Here is a 26,979-nt window from a genome sequence, read left to right as displayed (position 1 = left end):
GCTGTCATTTCCCATCATTAAAAAAAAAACAAAAAAACTAAAATCCTTGTTCTTTGCCAGCAATCCCTGAGCCTGACAGACTGCAAATGAGCCCTCTGGTTTCCCAAGCACATCTGTTGCCTTTGTCATGTAAAAAACCGATTCCAATTCATGCCTGTAAATTAAGTAAAATGATAGTTCTAAGGACAACAATTTAGCAGAGCTCAACAACCAGATATTATCAGTATGGTGTAACTGTGTCATGTTCACCAGGGATTTATCTCTTTCACAACCTGCATGTCTTGATCTAGAACAAACCACAAATTTCAATGTAATTGATGCAATTGTACCATGCCTTGGCTTCTTGCCATGCTTCCTACCAACCTTCCAAAAAACACGAAATAAAATAAGATTGAAGAAATTCTAGGTGCAACTAAATTGCCTGGGTTTTGCATTTCTTTTTTTATTGTTTACTTGTTTAACTGGGGATCTTTTTTGATGTTCTTGTTTTCTTTTGGTTTGTTTTTTCATACCTCTTAGTTTATGAGTGTATGCCTATCACAATGAATTTTATTAGTTCAAACACGACTTTGATTTACTTATTTTTTTTTTAATAACAACTCCTTTACTCTGTATAATATACATGTGTAATTTACTCTAATATAAGCATTTTCTGAGCAGATTAGAAAAGATTTGCATGGGAATGAAACTGAAATATATCTAAGCATGTCTGTATGCATAAACTTCCATAAAAATTTGTATAAACTTGCTGCTTTTGTGTTTGGCTTTGAAAATACGTTCAACTTCTAGTGAAGTCATCAATAAACTCCATATATCGAAAGGCCTTATTTGAATTTAGCATGAAAAGAAGTTGAGTGCAATCAACAGCCTACTACTTGTTCTACATAGAGCTTCTGCAAAAAGCAGCTGTTTCCAGAGAGAAGAATATATATTTCATTTGGATTTTGCAGGGAAAGTGTCTAAGGGTTGTAGCAGAATGAGTTTAAATTTTATAGTTTAAAAAAATAGTGAACTGTTAGGTACTGAGATTTCATTGCTTTCTGTAAAATTGGTTAGATTGTCTAGTCTAGAAAAAATCTTAAACTGATGATTTCCAAAGCTCTACCATTAAAGTGTCTCTGTCTTTAATCATTATTTGAAGCTGACATTTCTCTGCATCTGGAATAGTTGTGCTATAACTGCTTCTTTTAGAGATAAACATGCAGGTGGAAATTACTGGATATTTTGCCTCACATTGTTCAGAACTTCATGGGATCATGAGAGACATTTTAATGTAAATAATACCAGAATCTGCACAGAAATTTGGGCAAAAACAAAAGAAAGTTCTACTTGTTCAGAGCCTAAATTGCTGTCAACCAAACCTCATGAGAAATTGAGACATTCTAAAAAGTTGATATCTCCAACTCTTGCATTGTTGCAACCAAAATGACTGTAAAAAGATGGGTTTTCTGTTCAAACTTTTCCTCCCTCTTCTGACATCCCAGAATTCAAATTTTGTATAATCACAGCTAAAATCTTCTTCAGTGACTCCTGTAGACAGTTTCTAAACCCTCTGTAATCCGATTTTTTGGTCAACTTTTTTGTTCTTCACTTATCTGTCAAGGTTCAAAGCATAATATCCTTCTCCAACTCATGCACTTCCATATAGGTACTTTATAGTTTTTGTAGTCATCTTCTTTCACTACTATTTTCTGGTCTGTCCAACAAAAAAATCACCTTACCTTGTATAAAAAAACTGATATTAATTTTCAGAACCCAAGATAAAAAAATACATCATAGAATTAATCCTACCAACAACTGGCAATCTAGTAAGTAATAATTCTAGCACATTTATCATATTTCCAAGAAAGCTGATGCTTAAAAAAAATGTTATAGGATGATTAGGAGGGTAATTTTTTTCCCAGGGTAATTTAGTCAAGGCTGTCAAAATAATGGATTATAAAAAAATTACATTAAATAAACCCCTGGATCGTAAAATCCTGGATTAAATTTAACATGGACAGTTCTGAACATATATAAAAGTCCAAGAAATCAAGCACACAGATGCACGAGACAAATCTCAAACACAAATAAATTTCATCAAATTCATGGCACTTGAGAAAGGAATTTTCAAACCATCTTAGGGAAAAAAAAAATAAAAGGGGGAAAAAAAAGGAAAATGGAAAACATAAAAAAGAAGATATGGTGGACAAAGGCAAGAATTATAATTAGAGGTGGAAACAGAAATTAAGGTCCCAATGTCCTTAAAAAGGACAGCACACACTGTATTTTGCACAGCAGAATAACAAGGTAATTTAACTTAGATAATAATTGAGTAAATTGGAACATAAATGAGGTGAATTTTTAGAACAATATGAGTAGGGCTTGTTAACCCTACTGAAATTAGTAGGAATTTTTAACCTTACTTAAAAGGCAGATAAGGAATGAGCTATTTACCAAAATAAACATGAGCAAGTATCAAATAAAAATTCTCTTCTCGGCTTTATCTTTCTTGACTGACTTAAACTTATTGGACCAGGATATGTCGTCATGTTCTCCTGCAACTGAGTCCTACACCATACAAACCTGCTGAATAATCCATCAGTCCTTGGTCATCTTGGGTCAATAAAACTGTTTTGGGACTGGAATAGTATTTACTGTGAGAATTGGACTGTTTGCAATATATGCATCTGGGGACCTTGTTTCAGTCTGAATTATAAAGTAAAGCTTTTGCTGTAAGCTGAGCCATGGACCTACACAGTGCCCTAGGGAATTTAATATAGGAATATTAATATTTACCCAGTCCTGCTAATATTGTCCTAAAAATTAAAAGTACCCTCTGGAATAAAGCTATTTCAGTATTCACTAGAGTGCTCAGAAATTCCTTTTATCTTATCTTACTTGTCCCTGAGAAAAATTAAGCATAGTTAAAATATTGACAAGGCAAGGGGCTCTGAAATATGAATTTATTTGACTATCATATGTGCCACTCATACCTATGGTGTAATATTGATATCCTGTGTATGATTCTGTAAAGATTAATTTTACATGAATGTAAACCTACAGGAAGATTCAGACACTGATGCTGCAATAAAATGAATTTAAATTGAAACCAGGAAGGAAGGCAATTTTGGAAACCATCAGAAAAGTTAGAAAAAAAAGCCCCAAACCAAAGCACACTTCAGTGCTTGACATGAGCCTGCCACAGAAATATCTATGTACACAAAGGACTCTCTGCTCCCCTCCTCCACTGCCAGCTCTACTGCTGTTGACCCAATTCCTTCCTTTTCACCTCTTCTTTTCAAGTGCCAGCAGTGCACATTTAAAATAAAATAAAAAACCAACAACTTCTGTCTAGTTCACACAGTGACAGTACACAAATATTTAGAATTTTGTTTTTGTATACTGGTCTCTATAATAATTCCTGGGGTTTTTTTTCAATAAAAGTCTTTAATAGTTTGGTTTGCTTGGGTGTTTTTTTTTCAGCTGCTGTAATATTTATAGATTGCTCCATTTAACGAAAGTGAAATGGCTGTGTTGCTTTTTGGAGTAACGAGAAGCACCACCAAAATCAGTGGTAAGATGGAAGGATTTTAAATGGATTGGTGCAATTCCTTGGTATAAAATATCAAACATACTAAGCCATCAGTGTATGGCCATCTTTAAATACTTTATGTAAACAACTTTGCAGAAGTAATGAAGTAATGGAAAATACATTGAATATTTGTAATTTTGCATTGCATATCATCATGCACTTGAGTGCATCACTTGTAGCAGCAAAGAGCCATATTTTGCTATTCTAATAGAAATTATTCGTTTGTTTCAAGGCAAAAAACTTGGTTCTGTAGCTTTGACTATTAAATTGTTGCAGGAAAAATATTAAAAAATTCTGTGTCAGAAATTTTGAAGGACAAAAGCTCTGATCAAGGAAATCTGATGTCAATGAGGATTTTTTTAAAATGTTGATTTAACTGAAAAATCTGACATTCCACGGCAAGTAATTCTTAAAACATTCAGCATTAACAATATGACTCTTTATTCTGTCAGCCTGGCTTAATTTCCTGCCTGTTCTTCTAGGGTACATATGGTCTGTCCAGGCTCAGTTAAAAATACATATACCTTCCAATTCCTTATTTGAGAGAGGAAAATTGCACTTTCATTTTATACTTTTTTTCTTTTTTTTTTCATACTTACACACCTTGAAAATTAATGACACTGTAAAGTGGCAACCCAAAGCTGGTAAAAGTATGGGTGTGATGAAAATGGTGTGAGCTGTTTAAAAGGAGTTTAGAACTTTTTAAAGGATGTTGAAGCAGTCAGTTCCTCAGTATATTTCGAGAGTATATATATACTCTCTTGCCAAACTCATCACTGCTGAGAGAAGACTGGAGAGTTTAGGAAACCAAGGATAAACCTTTTAGTCCAAGCCATGGTTTTACAAAGCATGAGGGGCACACAGAGAGGAGCAGGAATCTTCTTTGTCTGGTGCTTTGCACTGATTGCACTCCCCCTTTTAAAGTGATATTCAAAGCAGGAAAGCTCCATATCCTTCTCACACCTTCCCCTTGCGAACACCATGTGGTGACACCATGCCTGCTCACAGTCTGTCTTGCAGGAGGAGGTGGTGTGCTAAGGAAGATATGAAAGCAACTCCCTGGGAGCTGAGGAATGTGTTAGCAAAAATAATTGCTTTTTTTTTTTAAAATGTATTTCTACATCAAGACACTGAGAAATTATTATCAGCACTGATTTTCAACAAACTTATGCCCAAGCCCTTAATATAATATTTTAATACTATGTTTTAATATAGCTATAAATATCTTCAGGAGTGATCAGGAAGGAGAACTTATATTTCAAATATTTGTTTTACAGTGGGCTAAGAGTAGCTAAGATAAAAATTTGTGCTTTCAGTGAAAGTGAGCTGAGCAGTGCAGAACGGAGCTCTGAGGCTGCAGCTGTGTACCCACAGTCCTTTCACATTTACCCATTGCATGAAATAATGGACAGCTGTGTCTTAGTCTGTTTAGTACGATGGATCAGGAGGTCTGGTTTCTTCAATTAGAATTTCAGGGGTCTCAGGTCCAACAGAATATTGTTCCTTCTTCTTAAGGGGAAAGGGGGAAATGGGCATCACTTTTTTGAAGTCTTTCTATTTGTGGTATACTCTGCAAAAGTAGCAAGGGCATGAAATTAGAATATATGAGCTGTAGCCATCAGAATAAAAAAAGCCCATTCCAGTCTATAGCTAAATAAAGCCATTCCAGTCTATATCAATCGCATCCAGTGCAACAGCAACAACAAGAACAGAAACAAAAGTGCTAGAAAAAGGCCATATCCTATTCATCAGCTCATCATTCCAACTTTAATAGCTTTGATGTCAAGAAAATGCTGTTGGCAAACTTGTGTTTGCCAGGTATTGAAAGGGCAAAATGACAGGGGACAGAGATTTTCCCACCATGCACAGGAGAATGATTTTCATATCATGGGGGACTCCAATGTGGAATAATCATGAAGTGACTGAGGGTTTTTGTTACTGCTTTGAACTTAACAAGATCAAACTTTGTTGTTAGAGAAGTCTGGGAAGTTACACAAACACACACCACTTTTAAAGTCATCAAATTTTGTAGCCTAGAGCTGCAGGTGATAAAATTGCCTCATAATTTTATTCTAACAAAAGTAGTAGGAAAGTTAAAAGACAGTGTCTTGATTGTTAAGAAGACAAAAATTCAGACAAGAAGCCAGTGCCTAGAAGTTAAAAAAAGGCAAATATTTTTTTTTTCCCATTGCACATCTAGATTACGTAGTATATCTAACATTCCTCTACCTAAGGTTGATGGCATTCCATGATCATTAAAATTCCCCTAAACGTTTAAAACTAATTCTTTTTTCTTAAATTCAAAATTTTCGTATTTTAAAGTGCCCATAAAATCAAAAGGTTGAGGAAACACTGAATCCAAGGAAGGTTGCTTTTTTCCCTTTCTACTCAAATCCTTATGGTACCTGGTTTCATCTGAGGGCTCCCCTTCATTTCACACACAGAAAAATGAATAACTGCTCTCATTCACAGTGGGAAGAAGAATTGCTTTATTTTTTTGAAGTCTCCGCACTGGTTCTGTGCCATCCCAGGTAATTAACTACCCCTAACAATCTTCTCGATGACCCTGTGTGTATTCCATCAAACATCACCTGGGCTCTGTGGAAGAATCAGGGAGCTGCTGAAGTATATCCTTAATAAACTGTGTCCCTGCAAAGTTGCTCAAGTGTTACTGTCAAGCAAGCTTCACATCCTTCATCACCCTGACAATCAGCTGGCTGCTGAAGATCATATATAACACAGGTCTGCCATTTGCAGGGCTTCGCTTGAAGGACTGATGCCCCCAGTGGCATAAATTGTGACCAGGGCTCTCAGGCAGTGAGGCTGGAAAGGAAATATGTGCTGACATCACATTTCTGCACTTCACTGTGGCACTGACATTTATGCCGTTTATTGCCAAGTGAGGGATGAAGAGAAAATAAAGGGCTAATGAAAGATGTCATTTAACTTCCATGGGAGGTTAAGGCATGAATTTTAATGGGAGTGTAAAAGAGATGTGCTGGAAATGCTGCACTGAGCCACTCCAAAACCTCAGATGTGAGAGGGTCCTGTAGAGATGCACCCTTGAAATTTTCTATCAAGTACATAAACAAAAGTACAGATAATATAAACATGCTGGACACACAGATCAGTCTTTCTAGGTTCTGTGGCACCAGCCAAATTCCACAATTCAATAAGTAATTTTTTGTCAATTTATTTTTTCCCTCCAATGTACAGAGAAAAGAGGCTTTTCTTGTGAGTGGATAAAATCTGATTGGGTGAAGAGGAGACATCCAAAGAAAGTGACAATGGAAGAAATCTTCTGGCCTTCAGCAAGGCAACTTGACTTCTGTAACAGAGTTAAGATAAAAAATGAATTTAAAAACTTTCAGTATTTAGGTTTGTGATTTTGGAATGTAGAGGTGGCTAATCCCCAGATTTTTTTCTATAGAACACACACATTCTGATTTTCTGAAAATGGCATACCAATAGAACAAAAAAACCCAAACAGCAAAAGGGGAACAAAAAATCTCTTTTTTCCTGCCATACTCCCTCACACACCACAGGTTGATTTCTGAGACTTACATTACAGAGAAATAGTTTTTTCTTAACCTGAAGAATGTCAGGTTTATTGCACCCTTGAAACACTTTTCATAACGCCTGTATCTCACATCTTATCAGAGTGGAGCAGGATATGTGCTGCCTGACTGCCTCTCCCTCAGTCACTCTCAGAAATAATCTCCCAAACATCACACACAAAAAAAGCTGATATGGAGACACTTGTTTTAGCCAGGCACAGCCTTCACACCTTTTTATTACCCCAATGCATTAAGAAAATGACAGAATTTCTTGTGTGGTCTTCTTGTGACATTTGTGAGTGGCTGTTCATGCAACCTGCCATAGATTTTGCAATTTCACACCAACTTCAGGTAATGCAGGTGTGGCTGCCTGGACCAGAATTTCCATTTGGAGAGACCAGGAATATATTTTCTTTTCCATGTGCATGTCTAAAACTCATGGTTAAACAGAGCTCTCTTTCAGATTGCCAAGCAGTTACACACTGAAAGATGGTTGCCTGCTCAGTATTTCCTTCACTCTAAACTTTTGGCTTTAACTGAATAAAAGCTCTGAAAGCTTAGCACTCTCTGCCACAGTTGTGAAGTGCTCTTCTGGCCTGGTAACAGCGATGTTACAACAGATTTTTTTTTTTTTAAGGCCTTTAATCATTCAGCAAGAATTGAAATTTTCTTTTTAAATGGTAGAAAGCTCTCTTTGTTAAGAAAAAAAAATGTTTTAAGCAAAAGTGAAAAGGTCTTTAAATGTGAGCGTACATATATATATATACACACACATACATTTATTTCTATAAAATATCACAGGAAGAAGCTGAGAAGACAAAGGTAAGAAACAACTATATCAGCATTATATCAGCATGATCATAGGTGATTTACTGGATTAGAAACCATGTACAGAAACTGTGCTCAGAACTCATAGGGGCAGTGGATTTTACCTCAGAGCGCTGAAAGAGCAAGGACAGTATGACATGACAAATACCATGTAATGAGGAGAAGGTGCATGACAGCTGAAGGGGACATCTTTAAGGAGAGCAAACACAAAAAGTCTTCAAAGGATACCAACTATGAGGTTTTTTGGTTTTTTTAATCCCTTAATATGGTTTAATATGAAAAATGGTAGCACTTAGTCCAGAGTAGCTTTGAGAACTCTACTACTAATCTTGAATTTCAGCAATCAGAAGTTCTGTTTTACATCTGAGGCAAAATGACTTTGTGAAAGGGGATCAGAGGGCGCAGGCAGGTGAGGGACAGGCTGACTGCTTGGGTTGATGCCCTGGTGAGTGATGGTGGGTGATGAGAAAGGCTAGGAGACCGTGTGGTCAGCAGGTTGGAAAGGAGTGAAAAACAGGTTTTCATGTAGAATAAGTAAAGCTTCATAACCAGCAGGTCAGGGGAAGGCATTCTCTACCTCTACAGTAATGGGGACATACCTGAAACACTCAGCTCAGTTTTTCAGACATTTTGAGAGCAGTGACAGATTTGTTCAGCAGTGGGTCAGGGAAAGAGATAGAGATCTGACCTATGAGATCTGACCTTTAAATAATCTCTTTTATGAAGTTAAAAGAGCCATTAAATATCTTGTTTATTCTGAGACAGTGCAGGCTTGGAGTAAAATGGTCTGGCAAGCATCCAAAACTAAATATGGAAAAGATGATGGAGGGACACTGTTCTGGGTAGTGCCACATGATAAAAATAGTTGTGGTAACAACTTGTTGCAGCTTAGGAGGTTCAAAGTAGACATAAAAACCTTTGTGAATGAGGGGAGTGCACTAATAGGAGAGCTCAGTGGGAGAGGTTGTGAAATCCCCAAAATCACAAAGTCATGGAATGACTGAGTTGGAAAAAACCTTTAAGATCTTTGAGTCCAACCACGAACCTCATGGCGCTTCTCAAGATTTAGATGGGCAACCATGAAAATAAATGTAGAAATAGTACAAGACTTGAAAGGGAGCCTTCAAAACTGCTCCCCAGATGCCTCTCCTCAGCAATCTCTCCTGTTATTTCCTTCCATAAAGCAGTGTGTTCCTTTTGGGATGGTGTGTCTGTAATACCTTGCAAGCCAATTGTGCACTCTGAGGGTTTTGGTGAACTTTCAAGGTACATAATATTCTGCCTTTTCCTATTCTGTTTATTTTCATAACACCTATAATTTTTAGCTTTTTAACTGAACCTCTACTGACCTGAGATTTTTGCAGTCTATCATTTTGCATTTATCTGCATCCTATTTATCAAATACTCAAAACCAAAGACCTGCTGGAACTCTTTGCAAATGTATCTTTCTTTTCACTAAATATAATACCTTATTCAAAAAAGACATGAGTGTCTACATGACCAGGTATTACACCATAAATGCTGTTAGTGTATTAATATGAATCTCTAGACTTGACTTGCCTATTTTGAAATTCAAATCTATTTAGCTTTTTCTTAAATAAGTCATGGTTTATCCATGTGAGACTCCTCCCCTTCTGTGATCCTCTAATTCTGATTCTATCCAATGGTGGGTTGTGGTGTTTGTGAGGTCCCCAAGACGAGGTGAGAAATGAGAATCTGATTCCATCTTCTCAGAAGGCTGATTTATTATTTTATGATATTATATTGCATTATATTATATTAAAAGAATACTATACTAAAACTATACTAAAGAAAGAAAAAGGATACATCAGAAGGTTTAACAAGAATGAATAATAAAAACTTGTGAGTGACTCAGAGTCCCAACACAGCTGGCTGTGATTGGTCATTAATTAAAAACAATTTACATGGAACCAATCAAACATTCACCTGTTGGTAAACAAGGTCCAGCCCACATTCCAAAGCAGCAAACACAGGAGCAGCAATCAGATAATTATTGTTTTCATTCCTCTCTGAGGCTTCTCAGCTTTCCAGGAGAAAATCCTGGGCAAAGACGATTTTTCAGAAATATCATGGTGACAACAGGTCATCTTTTTCAAGATGTTTTAAGAAACATTGTAGCTGAATAAACTTTTGAAAATGCTAAGTATGTTCAGATCAGCTGGATGTTCTCCTTGTCCAAACTCTCACTATTAGCCCAAAGAACTCCATAAGGTTTGCACAACAAGTGGAAAAATGACACTGCTTTTATTTTCAGAATAATGTTCCTGTAACTAAGAGTTAAATTATATGATTCAAACTTCAACAATTTTATCCTTAATGCAGGCAGACAAATAGGATAGGGCACTGACAAGCTGTAAATGTTTCTTCTGATCATAAAGCTTATCTGCTATACACAGGCCTCACTAATAAAATAAAGAAAATTAGTATTAGATGAACTAACTCAAATAACTTTTGTTCCCAGACCTCACAAGATTTTAGTTGTGGAAAAAAAAAATATTTTGCCTTAAAAAGAAAAGAGAGGAAAAAAGAAAGAGAGAAAAAAACTGAAAAGGCAAAAAGACAAATGAAAAACAAGGCAGAAAGAAGAAAAAAAAGGAAAAGGAAAAGGAAAAGGAAAAGGAAAAGGAAAAGGGAAGGGGAAGGGGAAAGGAAAGGAAAGGAAAGGAAAGGAAAGGAAAGGAAAGGAAAGGAAAGGAAAGGAAAGGAAAGGAAAGGAAAGGAAAGGAAAGGAAAGGAAAGGAAAGGAAAAGTGGCACAGGGGAGGTAGGGGAGGGAGGGAGGGAAGGAGGGAAGGAAGTGGCGGAAGTGGCGGAAGTGGCGGAAGGAAGGAAGGAAGGAAGGAAGGAAGGAAGGAAGGAAGGAAGGAAGGAAGGAAGGTGTGAAGGTCCGCCTGAAATGAACGGGTGACGAATGATTTTTGGGTGCAAAAATAACCAACAAAGGCACAGGGGTTTTGCAGTAACAAATCAACAAGGTGCAATTTTATTGATTATAACCACAGCTAAATATGCATTAGGTTAAGGGATCCGGGGAAGAGAAGGGTAAGACAAGGCAAAAAGGGAGGAAAGAAGGTCAGGGAATGGGGTATAGGTACCAAAATGTGAGGTCTTTGGGGTCCCGCCGCCGAAACTCGCTGGTACACGTCTTGGGGAGTACTCAAAGGACAGTCGGACCGAACCCCAATATATATACTGTTCTTGGCTGGGGGAAGGGTGGCTGAAAATAGCTTTCTATGGAGGGGAGAAGTCCATTGTTTTCATGGCCGAATGCTCACAGGTCCCAGTCTCTGGAAGGAGGTTGCCAGGGGGGTGCCATGGGGGTGCCATGGGGGTGCCAATAGGGTGCCAGAGGGGTCCTTGGTTCCTTGATGAGGGGATTCGCATCTCTGTTGGTCCGTCACGGTGGTTGAAGACAGGCAAGAGGGGTCTTCTCATGGAGCGGGGGGGGAGCCACTCCAGAGCTCAGTCCAGCCAGATCAGGAGTTTGGAAGAAAGTCCAGTTCAATTGTCCAGAAAAGGGCAGCATGCCCCCCTCGAGTACAGCATGGCGTGTTCTGCAAACATCACTTGTGAGCACACTAGATAAGCAGGAGACTTTCTTTCCCAACTGGCTCAGCAGTTTTAACCCTTCGGTAGTTCTCATGACAATTGTGAGGCAAAAAATGAAGGATTTTCGGATGGACTTCTACAGAAGGAAGGAAGTGGTGGAGGGAAGGAAGGAAGGAAGGAAGGAAGGAAGGAAGGAAGGAAGGAAGGAAGGAAGGAAGGAAGGAAGGAAGGAAGGAAGGAAGGAAGTGGCAGAAGAAAGGAAGTGGCGGAAGGAAGTGGCGGAAGGAAGTGGCGGAAGTGGCGGAAGTGGCGGAAGTGGCGGAAGTGGTGGAAGTGGCGGAAGGAAGGAAGGAAGGAAGGAAGGAAGGAAGGAAGGAAGGAAGGAAGGAAGGAAGGAAGGAAGGAAGGAAGGAATAATTCCTGGTGTTGATCTGGAGGGGAAATGGTACATGTGAGCTTTTTCAACCAATAAGTGACTGAGTAAAAAGTGAAATTATTGAGACTTTGTATATCTCAAGAATTAAGAACCTCAAAAACACGGGAAAGCTTTCATGGTCATTTGACTTTCTAGTGAAGAGGAAAAGTGTGTAAAACTCTGTCAAACTTAATAATCTGTTAATAATCAAACTCAATCTGTTCCTGACCTTTAAAAGATTGTTATATGACATTGATGAAGCTGAGATCAATTCTCTTTTGCAACCATCATCATGCCATACAACACCTGGGTTATTTTCCTGCTTTATGAATTTTATGCCTCTTTTGACACTCTCAATTTATGAGTTATTGTCCTTCAAGTGAATCATATGAATTTAAAATCATGAAATATTACAGTTAAAGGATCATGTGCATGTCATTGCACCCCCAAACAGTCAATAATGTAATCTATTTTGTTCACAAAGGTTTTAGAGAACTTTTTCCTGTAGTCCTGAGATGCTCAAGTGTATCCATGGACAATCACTTTGTTTTGTGCACTTAACAGTGTTTAATATATTTTCTTTGTATATTCAGCCCACCACCTCTACATACAACTGATGCTGCTGTAACAATTATTTGTACTGACAAAAATGAAAGTAAGATTGTTGTGTTTTCATATTCATTCTTGTGCTTGAAAGTAAAGATTTGTCTTCCTGTTTCCTGTTATATACAAAATGATAAAATGCTGGCACTTCCTTCTTTTGGTAAAATTCAGAGGTCTAAAACAGTAATTTAGACAAGGTCATATCTTACAGAAAAACCTTCTGACTTTGTGACACTAAGACATATTCCATAAAGATTCAATTAAATAAAAAATATTTGGTAAGGCCATAAATTGTGTTGACGTTGAAGTACTCCCAATGTATGCTTAACTGATAAAACAGAGAATTAGGAGAAAAAATCTTGTGTTTTTAACTGATCAAATTTAGATTTGTCAGATTTAATCTCCATGTTCTTTCTAGAAATGCATCACCAGGAGAACAAGTAAATTTGCTACTGTAGAGGACATGTCTATCGTTAAAGAGGACAGAAATTTTGCATGAAAGATGGCCATTAAAAGCAAAATTTTTGTGGTGTAGTGCCAACGAGAAAAGACAGATTTTCAACACAGCCTGCTTCATCTTAATACGGAAATCCTAAATTCAGGTCCCCTGGGATTATGCAGCTTTCAGCACCTGCAAGATAATGTTCAGGTTGTGTAGGCAAAATAGGACTTGAAACTTGGAAGGTTTTTTCTAGGTAAACACTTAAATACAACTTAAATACAGTTGTCAGATGGGTAATCTCTATTTTGGGGCTTCATTTTCTTTTAATAGAAGCTTTTTGTGCCACTTAGAGACCAAAACCACCATGAATGTAACATCTATTTGATTATATGTATATAAAATGTAAATATATGGGACTTCTCACACAAGTCACAGTTCTGTAATATACAAAAATTCCTTGGTTCCTGAGATTTGTCAGAACTACTCTTCTCATATTTCTTATTTCTCTGCAGGTCAGATCTCTAACTTTTTGATTTACACATTCTATTTATACATTATTCAGGGTCAGATCCTCAAAACATGCTCAACTTGCAGGTATCTCATACTCAAATTTTAATGTGCATCATTTGACAAAATGAAAAGGCTTTGCAAGCAGAAATTGCCTATTATTGCAAGCTCACACTGCTTTTGTTAATCAGGTGTGTTTTGCAAAGGCATGAACATGATTGTGTCACCAAATCACTGCTTTGGGTGGTTTTAATTTCTTGTATTTGCTATACTTTTTCTCTCTATCTTTTTTCTTTTTTTTAGTTTTCTAGTTCTAATGGAGCAATAACATAATTTGTGTATTGGAACATAATATTCTATTTTTTTTGACCTGCCTTGAACACTATAAAATTCCAAGTCTCAGAGAAAGTCTTCTTCTTTTTACTGGGATATAGTGAACAAATACTGGAGGAAAATAAAAAGTGAAAAGTCACCCATTCCCATAATAAAGCTCTATATTCTCTCAGGAAAAAAAAAAAAAAAAAGACAACAAAAAAACAAAGCAAAAAACCAACAAACCAAACCAAACCAAAAACCAAAAAAGCCCAGCAGAATATTTCATGTATGAGTAAATAACAGACTTGAATGTAGCTCTCTCTAAATTTTTCAAGATGGTGACTTTCATGATATCTGGTGATTATCTAGCCTTTAGTATTTTAGAGCAGCATCAACCTTTTCAGCAAATCCGCTTTCAGTGCTCCAGTTTATACCAGGACTAATCTCAGAAGAAATAACTTAAGTTCTTTATGAATGAAATTGTGCTTTTTCAGTCACTTCTGGGTTTTCTGTCTACAGGAGCAGTTGGAACTGAAATAAAACTTCTCATCACAAATACAGATGTCATCAGCAACCATTTCTATCTACAGATCTTCTCCTATTCTACAAAAATTTGCTAAAATAGATCTCTTTTTGCTACTGAAACTGAATTTCCACCAAATATAGTAATGTATGTGCGTATCTGTCCACAAAAGAATGAGATGGGATGGTTTCAGCTTTAAAAGTCTCTGCTTTTGCACAATATAAAACAAAACAGCATTCTCCCAGATGCATGGTTTCACATTTTTCAGTTTTAGATATTTATGTGGGCAACAAAACATTCATCAGATCTATAGATCATTGATCTGCAAATCAATAAAAATTTAAGATGGGTACAATACAGTTACATTTAAGCAAGATGGGTACAATGCACTTGTTACTGATCTTCTTTTGTTCTGAGAATGATTTCTGGAAAGAGCCCCTTCTGTGCTGCAACAATTCCTGTGAAACAGGAAAACAAGGAGCAAATTCTAACATACTGGAGAGAGAAAAAGAAAAATCAATGTAATATTTTTGTACGGCATGCTTATTACTTCTGTTTTAATGATTGGTTTTCAGACAGATGTTTTGACAGAGCCAGCCTTGTGTATTGGTCTTTTAACCATGTATTTGAAGCAGAGCAAGTTAGTCTTGTTTACTACTCACCTAAGCAGCAAAAGACATAGAAGGTTTTAATGTTCTATATTTCCAAACAATATATCTATTTGTGCCTTAAAGAATGATCTGCAAAGGAAAACAGACTCCCCCTGGGGAACACTGCGAACTGCTTCCAAGTCAGTTCACAAGGCAGGCTGGGCAGCTCCTGATAAAAGATCTGCTTATTCATCTAAATCATCACTGACACCTTTCTTACACAGCATTGGCAACAGGCTGGTTGGGTGGCACCTTGTGCACACTACAAGACTCAAACTCAAAAAAGGGTGATGCCTCATTCAGATATCAAACAGCTGGAAGTTAACATTCCCACAATAACTATTTCCTGAGATACAAGAGAGAAAAAAGCTTTTGATTTATTTTTTTTCCCCCTTCAGGGCTTATTGCTTTGGATTTCTTCTCGTGTGTTAGCACTTCTGTGCATTAAACCCAAGAGATTCGATCACAAAAAGGCATAAAATGATATTTTTTGTCTGTTTTCTACACTGTCCCACATGTGTTTTGTTTTGTCATCCACATGGGTAAGAGCAGATGAATTGGAATCATGAAGTGTTTAGGGAAAAGTTTGATGGCTCTCCCGTTACGTTTTATTTAAAAAATCAGATGCATCAATTTGTTTTAAGGCTTAAAAAATTAATAAATCACAAAAAATCCTGGAGATGAAGCTGGTAGGAAGTGCTGGCATGCAGCAATGCTTTTCAGCAGAGGGAGAAAACAGAGGTGATTCCCAAGGCATAAATATCAACCTAGGAAAGGGGGGTGTATTAGGACGAAAATGGAGCAAAACTTATTTATTTTCTCCACAGCAGTAAAGGACGTGACTAATATAACTTAAAATAATGTCTTTATAAAGTAATATGAGATTCCACATAAATTGAAAAATGTGTGTGTTTCTCCAAAAGAAAAATCACCATTTAGGTTTGGAGAAGTAGTTATTTCAGTTGAACAGATGAAGTCTCTGCCCACTTAAATGCTGAAGTAGAAATAAAGATTCATCCCAAGACCAAATGAAATTTGGAAAATGTACAGGAAGATATCCCTTCAAATCACATCCTTCATTTTCTCATACTTTGTGTGCAGAACACTTGACATTATTTCTTTCTATTTTTGAAGTTCCACTGAATATAATGAAATCAACATTTTGAAGTTTTTAGGATTCGGTTTACTGTACTGCTGTTCGATATTAAATAGTGGCCACATTGTCCTGGTCACTAGAAAACCAAATGACATAATATGACAAAGATATCACCAGAGTAGGCTACGGATTTATTAAATTATATCAGGGAATAATCCAGTAATACACATCCAAATAGATTAAATTTTCAAACTATTTCTGTCTGGTAGAGGCCTATCCTCAATTATTGCCCCATCCCTTCTCCTACCTCCTACCTCTTTAGTAAACAGGTTTTGAATATGACAGATTTTCTCCTCAGAAACACAAACAAGACAAAAAAGAGTTAAAACCTCTTTTCTTTAATAAATTAAAAGATACTTATGATTAACTCTGCAGTACTTTCTGAAATTTCCCATTTCTATGCTCTTTGAAAGTTCACTCTAGTGAGGAAACAGATTGCTAAAACAAATAAATAATATTTTCCAAATAAACACAGAGAATAAGAACTTGCTGTCTGAAGAAAATATTAATTTAACTGTTTCATTAATTTACTTAATGTAGAAGTTAAAAATAAATACATAAGTAAGAAAAAAATACTTCTATATAATCTATTAGCACACTTCTAGTGTTGAAAAACCACATGGTGTGAGGACCACAGCAAAATTCCCATAGTTAAAAATAATTTAAAAGAATAATAAGTAGTATTCATTTTTTCAGGGAGATAACATATCACAAAATATAAAGATACATGTAATTTCTAATAATAGAAGAATTTTTAGAAACTATTATAACATGTATAGCTTGCAAATAACAACTAAGAAAGAGGGTCCACGAAATGCAGATATTAAGTTATTAAAGGAAATATAACCTAGGAGCTAAAATTGAAGAACAAACATTGTTTCTTCAGCTTTCATGATATGATTCCCGAAACAAAAATAGGCAGATGAAAGCCAATATAATATGTAAATTACCCCTATAAACTTAAGTAGCTGCACATGACCAGGAAGAAGACAAGGAATTAATTGTGAACTTATCAAATTAACCAAAAGAAGTCTCAAGCATTTGAGTGGATAGAAGAGTTGTCTGTCAACTCGTCTACCATTCACAAATGGGAATCTATTACTAGAGATGAAAGTCATCCATTAATTGTTTACTGGTTCTCCATTTCAGGGAAATTAAAACTTAAGTCTTGATAAGACATCAACAAGATGCAACAAATAATTGCCTTTGAGTTTGTTTTTCTATTGTTTTCTACAGGTAAAAAACCCCGTAACATATAAAGATGCTAATATATAATCTTTTTTTTTTTCTATATTAACAAAAAATGAAGAGCTGTAAAGTTAAAAATCTCTGTACTTTCATTTTATTCCATCAAACTACAACCAAATCAAATGAACAAAATCTCTGGAAGGAGAGGCAACTGTGTTCTAATTTCAAGTGGGAACAGAATTTCATACAAAGCATGAGTTGCTTTTTCAAGTTGAACTGAGGAGCTTACTCCAAGCCATTTCCTGACTAATTTATTTATCCAGAGTTCACGACATCCAAACTCCCCCAAAGAATTGCTCCTGTGAAACCTCATATCCTGCCTACACTTCAAAATCCTGGCTTCATCATGAATTACCAATATCTGCTCAGATGCTGTGGATTTTTTCCCCCCCTTGGAGTGTGACAACATCTCCATTTGAAGCACATTCTGCCAATAGCTATATGAGAATCCCCTCCAAATGTGATTATAAATGATCCTTAAATGCTGACTTTACTAATAGTAATCAGCTTATACAAGTGGAGGAATTTGTGCTCCCTTCCTGCATCCTCTCAGGATCTTTCAAGGTCAAAACATGTCAAGGCTGTGCCTTAGAGATACTCTCAAAGCAAACAAGAGACAAAAATGCTCATTAGTGGGCTTCAAAATCAAATTATGGGAAAAGAACCCTTTGAACAATTGAAGCCAGCACACTGTCAGAGTGATGCTGGGAAGAGGCACAAAAGAGCAGCTGTTTGGTGGTACCATGGAGATTTACCAGCACATGTTTTGGTGCTTTTTTCTCAGAATTGTGCTTTTCTGTTCTGCAACACATAGATACCCCTCTGCCTCAAAAAGCACTTAGAATTCTTCATGAGCAGTTGGCCTGATGTGAATGTTGTTATTTCTAGAAGCACAAACAGCATGAAACTACATTAGTTAAAATTGTAGTTCTCCCCAACAAACCTAACACAAAAAATTTATGCATACCAGTAGCACAAAAGTCCTGGCAGTTCACAGAGAAGTAACTAATTATTTAAAATATTTCAGCTCTTATTTTGGAAAAAAATCCTAAAATATGCATATAAACCTCAACGGAGGGCACATCAAGCTCAGTCTACTCTGTATCTTTTAATCTCCAGTTTCAAGACAAGATTAAAATAATTTCCTGAATTTTTGCAATTCTAGCTAGATGCACCCTGATATTGTCAATATTTCTGCAACAGTTCTTATGATTTTGTTCCTTCCCTTACATGCTGATGACCTGATACGCTCATAGATCTGCCTATTGCAAACCCAAAATCTCTCTTGAATAGCATTATTTAGTGGACATGTATAATTTTATCACATTAAGGTTGTTTTCCCACCTTAGGTTTCTTCTACAGATCTCTACAATTATTTTCTTGCCAGTATGAAAATTAGTCATGTTTCCTTTAATATTTATAAAACTTAGTCAGAGTTCTGAGCTTTGCAGTTGGCATTTTGTCTGTGCCTCTAGCTGTGGGGTCTCCTGTGCACGCTGACCCATTGGAAGAAATACAATAGGCGTGTGAGGGAATTAATTTCACAAAAGACAAGTCTGTTTTCTTTTAATGCAGTTTACTAACATATCTACTATTTAATAACATTGAATAATTTCCATCAGTCTGACCCATTGTCATTTGGGTTATAGAAGCCATGGGGGTGCTGTGGGGCAGGGCTGGGACCCCAAAGCCTGTGCTGGGCCGGGCCCAGAGCCCAGAGCCCAGAGCCCAGAGCCCAGAGCCCCGTGCTGAGCCCAGAGCCCAGAGCCCCGTGCCCGGCCCAGCCCAGTGGGGGCAGCAGGGCAGGGGCCATTCTGCCCCTCTGCCCCTCAGGCAGAGCCCACCTGCAGAGCTGCCCCAGCCCCGGCCCGGCCCAGCAAGGAGCTGCAGCTGCTGCAGCCGGGCCAGAGGAGGCTCCGGCACGGGCACAGGGATGGAGCGGCTCTGCCGGCACCAAAGGCTGCCGCGGCCGCCGTCGCTCACCTGGGCACCAGAAGCTTTGGCCTGAGCTCGGGGCGGCCTCGCGGGGCCCGGAGGGGCCGCGGCAAAGACGGACACGGACGATTGCCGAGGGCCGCGGGGACGGCGGCCGGGGAACGGCTCCCGGTGCCAGAGGGCAGGGCTGGCCGGGATCTTGGCAATGAGGAATTGTTCCCTGGCAGGGCGGGCAGGCCCTGGCACAGGGTGCCCGGAGCAGCCGGGGCTGCCCCTGCATCCCTGGCACTGCCCGAGGCCAGGCTGGACACTGGGACAGTGGGAGGTGTCCCTGACACGGCAGAAGTAGGAATAGATAACATTCAACATCTCTTCTAACCCAAATCATTCCGGGATTCTCTGATTTTGTGATCAAAACCACATGGCCATGAAGCAAAAGCATGATGCACAAGAAGTGCGATGAGTTTTGGCACCTCTGTCACAGGAGTGTGTAGGATGCATTTCACCTGTGAAAACCCACATCGCGTAATCTATCCTTTTTACTTTTTTCTTCTTTAGATAACAGATTTTAGACACGTACTACTAGAAAAATTTCTATTTCTTTGCAATTCTTTGAGCATAAAGCGAAGAAAAAGCTCATTCTCATTTTGTCTTGAAATAGGTTGGTGAGGCCATCAAGGCTCCATAAAACATCCCAACCCAAACTTTTGGGTATCAGCACTGATTGTTTCAAGGTCTGATATTTCTTCTTGGATTACTCACAAAAGGAGTGAAATCTAAATCATAAGTCCTTATTAAAATGAGACTTTTTCATTTTGGATACTTGTTTAGTGACGATAATATTTAACACTGCATTATAGCCTATAAAAACTCCTTCTGAACAATAAAGAAACTGTAAATGTTCACTTAAAATAAGCTATTGCTGGAACCCTGGTGATGAGACATTTACTTTCTGGAAACAGAGCAATGCACCAAGAAGTAATATATTTATGTGAAATTGAAGAATTAAAGACCAGGACAGGAGAAATGTGCTAATAACAATGGAATAAACTCAGAGACATCACTCTGCTTGCTTCAGAAAGCATTTTTGAGAATAAAATTCAGAGTAATTTGGGCTGAAAAAGGACATTTGAGAGCACAAATGAAAAAATTGCAAAAACCAATAAATTTAGCTTTTATTATTACTGTTATTTTTGTCATTTTATTTTATAATAATAATTTATTAAGAATTAAACTATGCTACAATGTAGCGTATTTCAGCAATTATCAAGTTTAAGATGTTAAAACTATCAACACCAAATAGAAATGAACAGCATTAGGTACCTTTATAAGCTGGTTAAAAATTAATTTAAACCAAAAATATATAGAAAAATGCCTATAATTTCCTTTTGCCTGTGAAATTAGAAAGGTGACTAAAACTTGTAGGGAAATATTTTATATCTCTGACTTTGCAAAGTGATCAATTCCAACTCATTACAACAGAGACAGATATGCTAAGACTGAAATATTCTGGAAAGCAAGAGCCTTTGAAATTTAGTCCTAAAATAAGAAATTGGGCCTATCTAAGAGATTAAAAGTACAGGAAATATAGATCAGTCCATAGTTTAGTTTTCTTTTTGAGAAAATTGACAATTTGAATTTTGTGGAAGTACATCCACAGGGGATATCCCTTTTCCCAAGGCAATTATCTTGGTTCCTCATGATACTTTTTTTCTAAGTTTTCATTTAACTGAATAAAAATAAAAACAGTTGTTCATTAAATGGTTTGAGAATTGGTTTAGTATTGACTGATGTTGCCAAGGGAGTGACATCAAGTGTCTCTGAGCAAAATGAGTTCTAAACATTTCTACACAAATGGATTAATGGTCCAACATCAATTCAATGAAAATCAAACCAAACCAAACCAAACCAAACCAGAACACCCCCCCAAAAAACACTCCAGCAAAAAAAACTCCAAGAACCAAACCAACAAAAACCAAACAAAAACCTCCAAAAATTAACACCCCCCAAACCCACAAAAACTCATGAAGACAAAGACAAAACAAAAAAGCAACCAACAAGAAACCAGCCATCCAACAACCAACCAACAAACAAAAAAACCACCAAAAATTCCACGACCACACAAAACCCCAAACACAAATCTACAGCCCCCAAAACCAGACTAAACCAAATCAGGAAAAAAAAAAAAAAAAAACCAAAACCTTGCAAAAACCAACAAAATCTCCCCAAACCCTAACCAACAAACGACCCCAAAATAACCCCCCCTTAAACACCCCCAAAACCCACAAAGATGGAAATGAAACAAAAAAAACCTCAACCAACAATCAAAAAAGCAAACAAGCAACAAAAAGCCTACTTAAAAATCCCACAAACAAAAAAACCCCAAACCCAAACCAACACTGCCCCAAAAAGCTAAATCAGACCAAACTAAATTAAACCAAATCAAACCAAATCAAACCACCTATAGGAATACAAAAGGAGAATGTTTGCATGGCAAATTTAGATGATGAGAATTTTTTTCTCTGAAGTGTGACAGATCATTTAGAGGGGCCAGAACAGAAGGGTTGATTTTTCTGCCTCTTTTGGAAGGTGACCCATTCTTACAGGATGCTGTTAGGGCATTGAAGGGAGAGAGAAACTTCAAATTATTCTGTCCAGAACACTAAGTTGTCACAAAAAATCCATTAAAAAAATCAAATTGTATAATTATATTATATAGACAGATTGTTCATACGCCCTGAATGTATAAAAAGAATATTTTTAAAATTAATGTCTAAAAAGAGAATATGGTATAAATACCAGAAAATTGCATAGTTACCTCACAATGCTGAAATTATGTTATAATCTATTACCCTAATACCTTATTTTTATTTTTTCCTCTGTAACATAAAATATTATGAGCTATAGAGTTGCTTATAAAACACACCGCTACAAGAATTTGCTTTTCAGTTCAGTATTGGTACCTCCTGCTTTCTGTCCTTGACTGAAAATCTGAATATATTCAGATTTTCAAGACCATGTTCCTTACTCTAAGGCAGATATTTTAGGCCCAGAAAATGGAAATGAAATAGTGACCCATTACACACTGTAAGCTTCACATTCTGGCCTCAGGTGCTATAAACTCTTAAATTTTCTAGGGGGCTAAAGTAACTGCTAACAGCCATGACCTCCATCACTACAAAGTTCATAAAAACATTGAAATCCCACTTGCAATTTTTTCTGACCATGATTGGAGCCGTCAAAACCACTCAAAGACAACAAAAAAAAAATCTGATAGAAGGAGGATATTTTGTAAAAAGCTCTTTTGCCTGGGGATGTTATTACTTTTTAAAGCAATTTCAAATGAAATATAACTGTTTGCAATACCTAATTATTTCTTAGGTAGTCCTGCAGAAGTGCCTTTTCAAAAGGTTTCAGAATTAACCTCTCTGGTTGATTTATGCCCCATCTGAGACAATATATACAATCCAGTTTCCACTAAAAAGGAAAAATGGTCACATTCAACTAAAACTGCCTGATGAAAACTATTCCATACATTCAATTTTCTTTCATAATTTTTCCACATTCCTCTAGGGACCATCTAAACTAACTGTGGGAACTGGGTTTGATTTGAAAAGCAAAGTGAACTCAACTAGACTGCTGTTGGAACGGGACAGACAGGAAAGGATTAATTCCTCTATGTCTTAATACATCACTCTTTCAAATTTTTGGGGAAAATGCAGATACTTGATTATGAAAAAAAGATTGATGTCAAGTGTGGTCCACAGAAGAGAGAAGCTCAAACCACACATAAAAGTCTACAGTGTGGGTTATTCTAATTTACCTTACAGTTAAAATTTGGCAACATAGGTTTCTTAAAGGCCAATACTGTATTTCATCAGCAAGTTTTTAATGTTCTAAAGGTACAATGCAATTGTAAGGAAAGGTGGATCCAGAACTTCAGTGATGTTTTCTACATCTCTTTTGCACTCGCTACTTCTGATTCCCAGAAGTTCTCTGAATACAAATCCCAACCCAGAGGAAAAAAAATACTTTAGCAGGCAAGCAGAAGTTCAAGAATGAGATGTACAACACTTCAGGAGTTTTATCTGTTTGCCAGCATACCTAGCTTGTGAATGTATTTCAGCAGAATGTACTAAGATTTAAATGGATATTCTTAGAAAAAAAAATTATTGCAACAGTAACCACAAACTAATATTTGAGTAAATAGAGTTTGAAAGTACTTTGATGGATACGATTCTAAATTTCATTTTAATCAGAAATTTCATTGACCAATAAAGATATTTCCATTAAGAAACTTAAAGATTTTGATACTCATCATCATCATCATCATCATCATCATCATCATCATCATCTCCAGAGGTTTTAATTTGAAATTTCCTTTCTCTGTTATTTTAAAGATTAAACTTACTCCATGGAATACCAACAGGACACTAGGAAATAACCTCTTTTTTTTTGTCTGTATATAATTTACCTTAATAATATTTCAGTTCATATAAGGACTTTTTTCAGCTCTTCTCAGGCATTTACCTAAAAATAGTGCAGGAATTTCTTTAGGAAGTTGGATTAATGCTGGAGCTGTAAGAATGAACGACCATATAGGTGAGAAAGAAAATTCAATCTACATTGTCTCCGGTCCCCATAACAACAAGATAAGTCTTATCATTTAATTTAATTTCTGCTCAGGTTGAAAGTTATACATTTCATTCAAGTAAAAATTAAAAAAGCTAAACATACTTATTCTGTAAAAAAAGATGTAGTACAAATGATAAATTAAATAATCTCTTTCTGTAATAGCAAAAAAAATTAATTGAAAATAAAAAAATACTTCCATTTAAAAGACCATCTCTATCTCAAATTCTTTGGCTACTCCAAAAGTTTTTATTTTTCAGCTATAACATCAATAAAATCTGAGTAGACAAATTTAAATACACCAATTCAGCATCTTCCTGATTTTTCCCTTTCATCCAATATAAACTCTAGAGCCAAAGTTAACATAAATGGAACTTCAAAGAGTTTTAATAAAGTTATACTTATCCATTCAGATATTCATAATTTCAATTTCCTTATGCTTGAGAAATGTGTTATGCAAAAATACATTTTTAAAGCCAAAATAAAGAAGAATACAAGAGACAGAGAGGAGCAAAAAGAGCAAACAGAGAAATAATTAGAAACAAGGAACCTACAACATATTTTATTTTCAAAACAAATAGAAACCACAGGCAGAAGGCTGTATTTGATTAAATTTCTATAGAGAACAAGACATTTTATTATGCTGTGCATTGTACGAGTCGTTCCAATAATAAAATGCAATTTAGTTTTACTACCAATGGCCTGTACAGTCTCCTAACGAATGGACATGATGAAAATAATACATATTGTTTATCATGGTGTGTTTGCAAGCCGTGAAAGAAATTTCAAGCAGTGGTCATCATTGCTCAGCCACAAGAAAACACAGCTGGAAATTAAAAGAGCCACTATAAAGATGAGGAAAACAAAGAGTTTCTGGATTTGGTTATTCACATTTAAGGAAAAGTGCTGCAATAGCTACTTCATTTGTGCACTGAAAAATATTTGGAAGACAGTTTTGGATTTAAGATGCCTCACTTTTGCACTAAAATAGTCCAGCTTCTCAAAACTGTTATATCACCTTACAATTCTGAGTTATTTACATAAGACTGAAGAAAATGAATTATGAAAAAGGAAAAAATCCCCCCCAGACAAAGAAAACTTCTGAATTTGAGAGGAAAACAGATGTTGCTTTCATTTAAATGACATTTTGACCAAAACAATTACTACCTTGGGAAGGGAGGGAAGTCTTTAATATGTAACAATGTGGGCATTTTCAGCATCTGGACAAACTGCACCACATCTGCTGAACAGATGCAGCAATGGGATAATTCTGAAATTCAGCAATAGTTAAACTTAAGGTGCCTTCTCCAGTTCATTCCATGCTCCCCTGAGAATGTGAATGCCATTTATTGGCATGGTGTGTAATTAAGGAGTGGTGTGAAGTTTTATTTTTCTGCCATTCTTAATTCACTTTCCCTGCATCCAGAAAATGAACCTCCCCGAGCTCCATCTTTGCCAAAGATACACTTGGCACTGGAAACCAAATGGAATGACAAACGCAAAGTGAGTGCTGAACAGCAAATCCCAGAAGTTAAGGAAGCTGGGAGATCTACCTCTGGGTGGAACTGGGTACAAAATTCTGGTTTCTGCATCCGCACAGCCCAGATGGGTCTGAAGTAAGTCTTTTTTCATTCCTAGGCAGAGTATCTGCCCCAATTGCTTTAGAGAAAACTGTCTTCAGGAAAAAAATAAAATATCAACAAGAATTTTGGGGAAGTTTATGTGAGAATAAGTCCTGTGAGGAGCAGCTGAGGGAGCCGGGAAGGGGCTCAGCCTGGAGCAGAGGAGGCTCAGGGGGCCCTTGTGGCTCTGCACAGCTCCTGCCAGGAGGGCACAGCCGGGGGGAACGGGGACAGGAGCAGAGGGAACGGCCTCAGGCTGGGCCAGGGCAGCTCAGGGTGGGCGCAGCAGGAATTTCCCCATGGAAAGGGGGCTCAGGAGCTGCCTTGGCACTGCCCAGGGGGGCTTGGAGTGCCCAGCCCTGCAGGTGGCACCTGGAGGTGGCACTCGGAGCTCTGGGCTGGGGACAAGGTGGGCACAGATTGGTCTTGGAAGTTCTTTCCAACCCCAAGGATTCCATTATTTTGTGATTCTGTGTTCAGGAATACACTGATGGCCAGCCACTCTGGAGAAAAGAAGGAAAAGTGATGAGTAAGGTGGAAATTATAATTTCCTACCAGCTTCCCAATTTCTTCCAGCTGAACCTGTTCCTTTGCACCTGGATCAAGGCCTACCCCACTGTGCTAATGTTTATTTTGGCTGATAATGATTAAGAACATCGTATTAAGAGAAATGCAGTCAGACTTGGAGATCCTGCACAGAATGAATGACAGCAGCTCTCCAGGATCCTCATACCAAGGAGCCAACACCCCTCACAAAACAATTCTCCTCATAGAACAATTTTGCTCATAGATACATCGTCATTACCTATGGCTGCTTTACAAAACACTGAGATAACTACTTTGACAGCAAGAGCAACATGCTCTGCCACCTCTGTGGGTCCTGATCTAAAATGTCATTCTAAACACAAACAGCTAATTGAAAAGTATTTACATTTTTCAGTAGAAAAGGTGTCATAACAGATCATGCGCACCATGATTTCAGATAATTCACGTTTTTATTTCATACTTTAGTGCTGGCTGTAAGCAAGAATTTAATACACTCAGACATGATATATGTCTACTTTTTTTTAAAATTCTTTCCTTTTTTGTGTGTCTTTGAGTGTTTGTGTGTTAGAGTGGCAGAAGGAGGCAGAAAGATTTACAGACTTTATTTTCTGATAAGCCTCAGAAAGTAAGAGGTCAGAATTTTCATCCACCTGGACTGTACAGATAACTCTCTCTTAAAATTAATACAATTCATTATTGTTTTCATGAGTACCTCTTAATATTACCTTGTTTTTGTTAAATTCCTTTTCCTCCCACCACTACATTCAATAATTTTAGCCCCACTATGTTCAATATTTTTAAATTGAGCATGCTTTTGGATCAGGAAGGTAAACAGAATTTCTTATCTAGCTGTTACA

Source organism: Melozone crissalis, unplaced genomic scaffold (assembly GCF_028551555.1).
Source record: "Melozone crissalis strain CALT ecotype California unplaced genomic scaffold, PUWL_Pcris_2 ptg000005l_1, whole genome shotgun sequence".
Lineage (NCBI taxonomy): Eukaryota > Metazoa > Chordata > Aves > Passeriformes > Passerellidae > Melozone > Melozone crissalis.
This window is presented reverse-complemented; position numbering follows the sequence as displayed.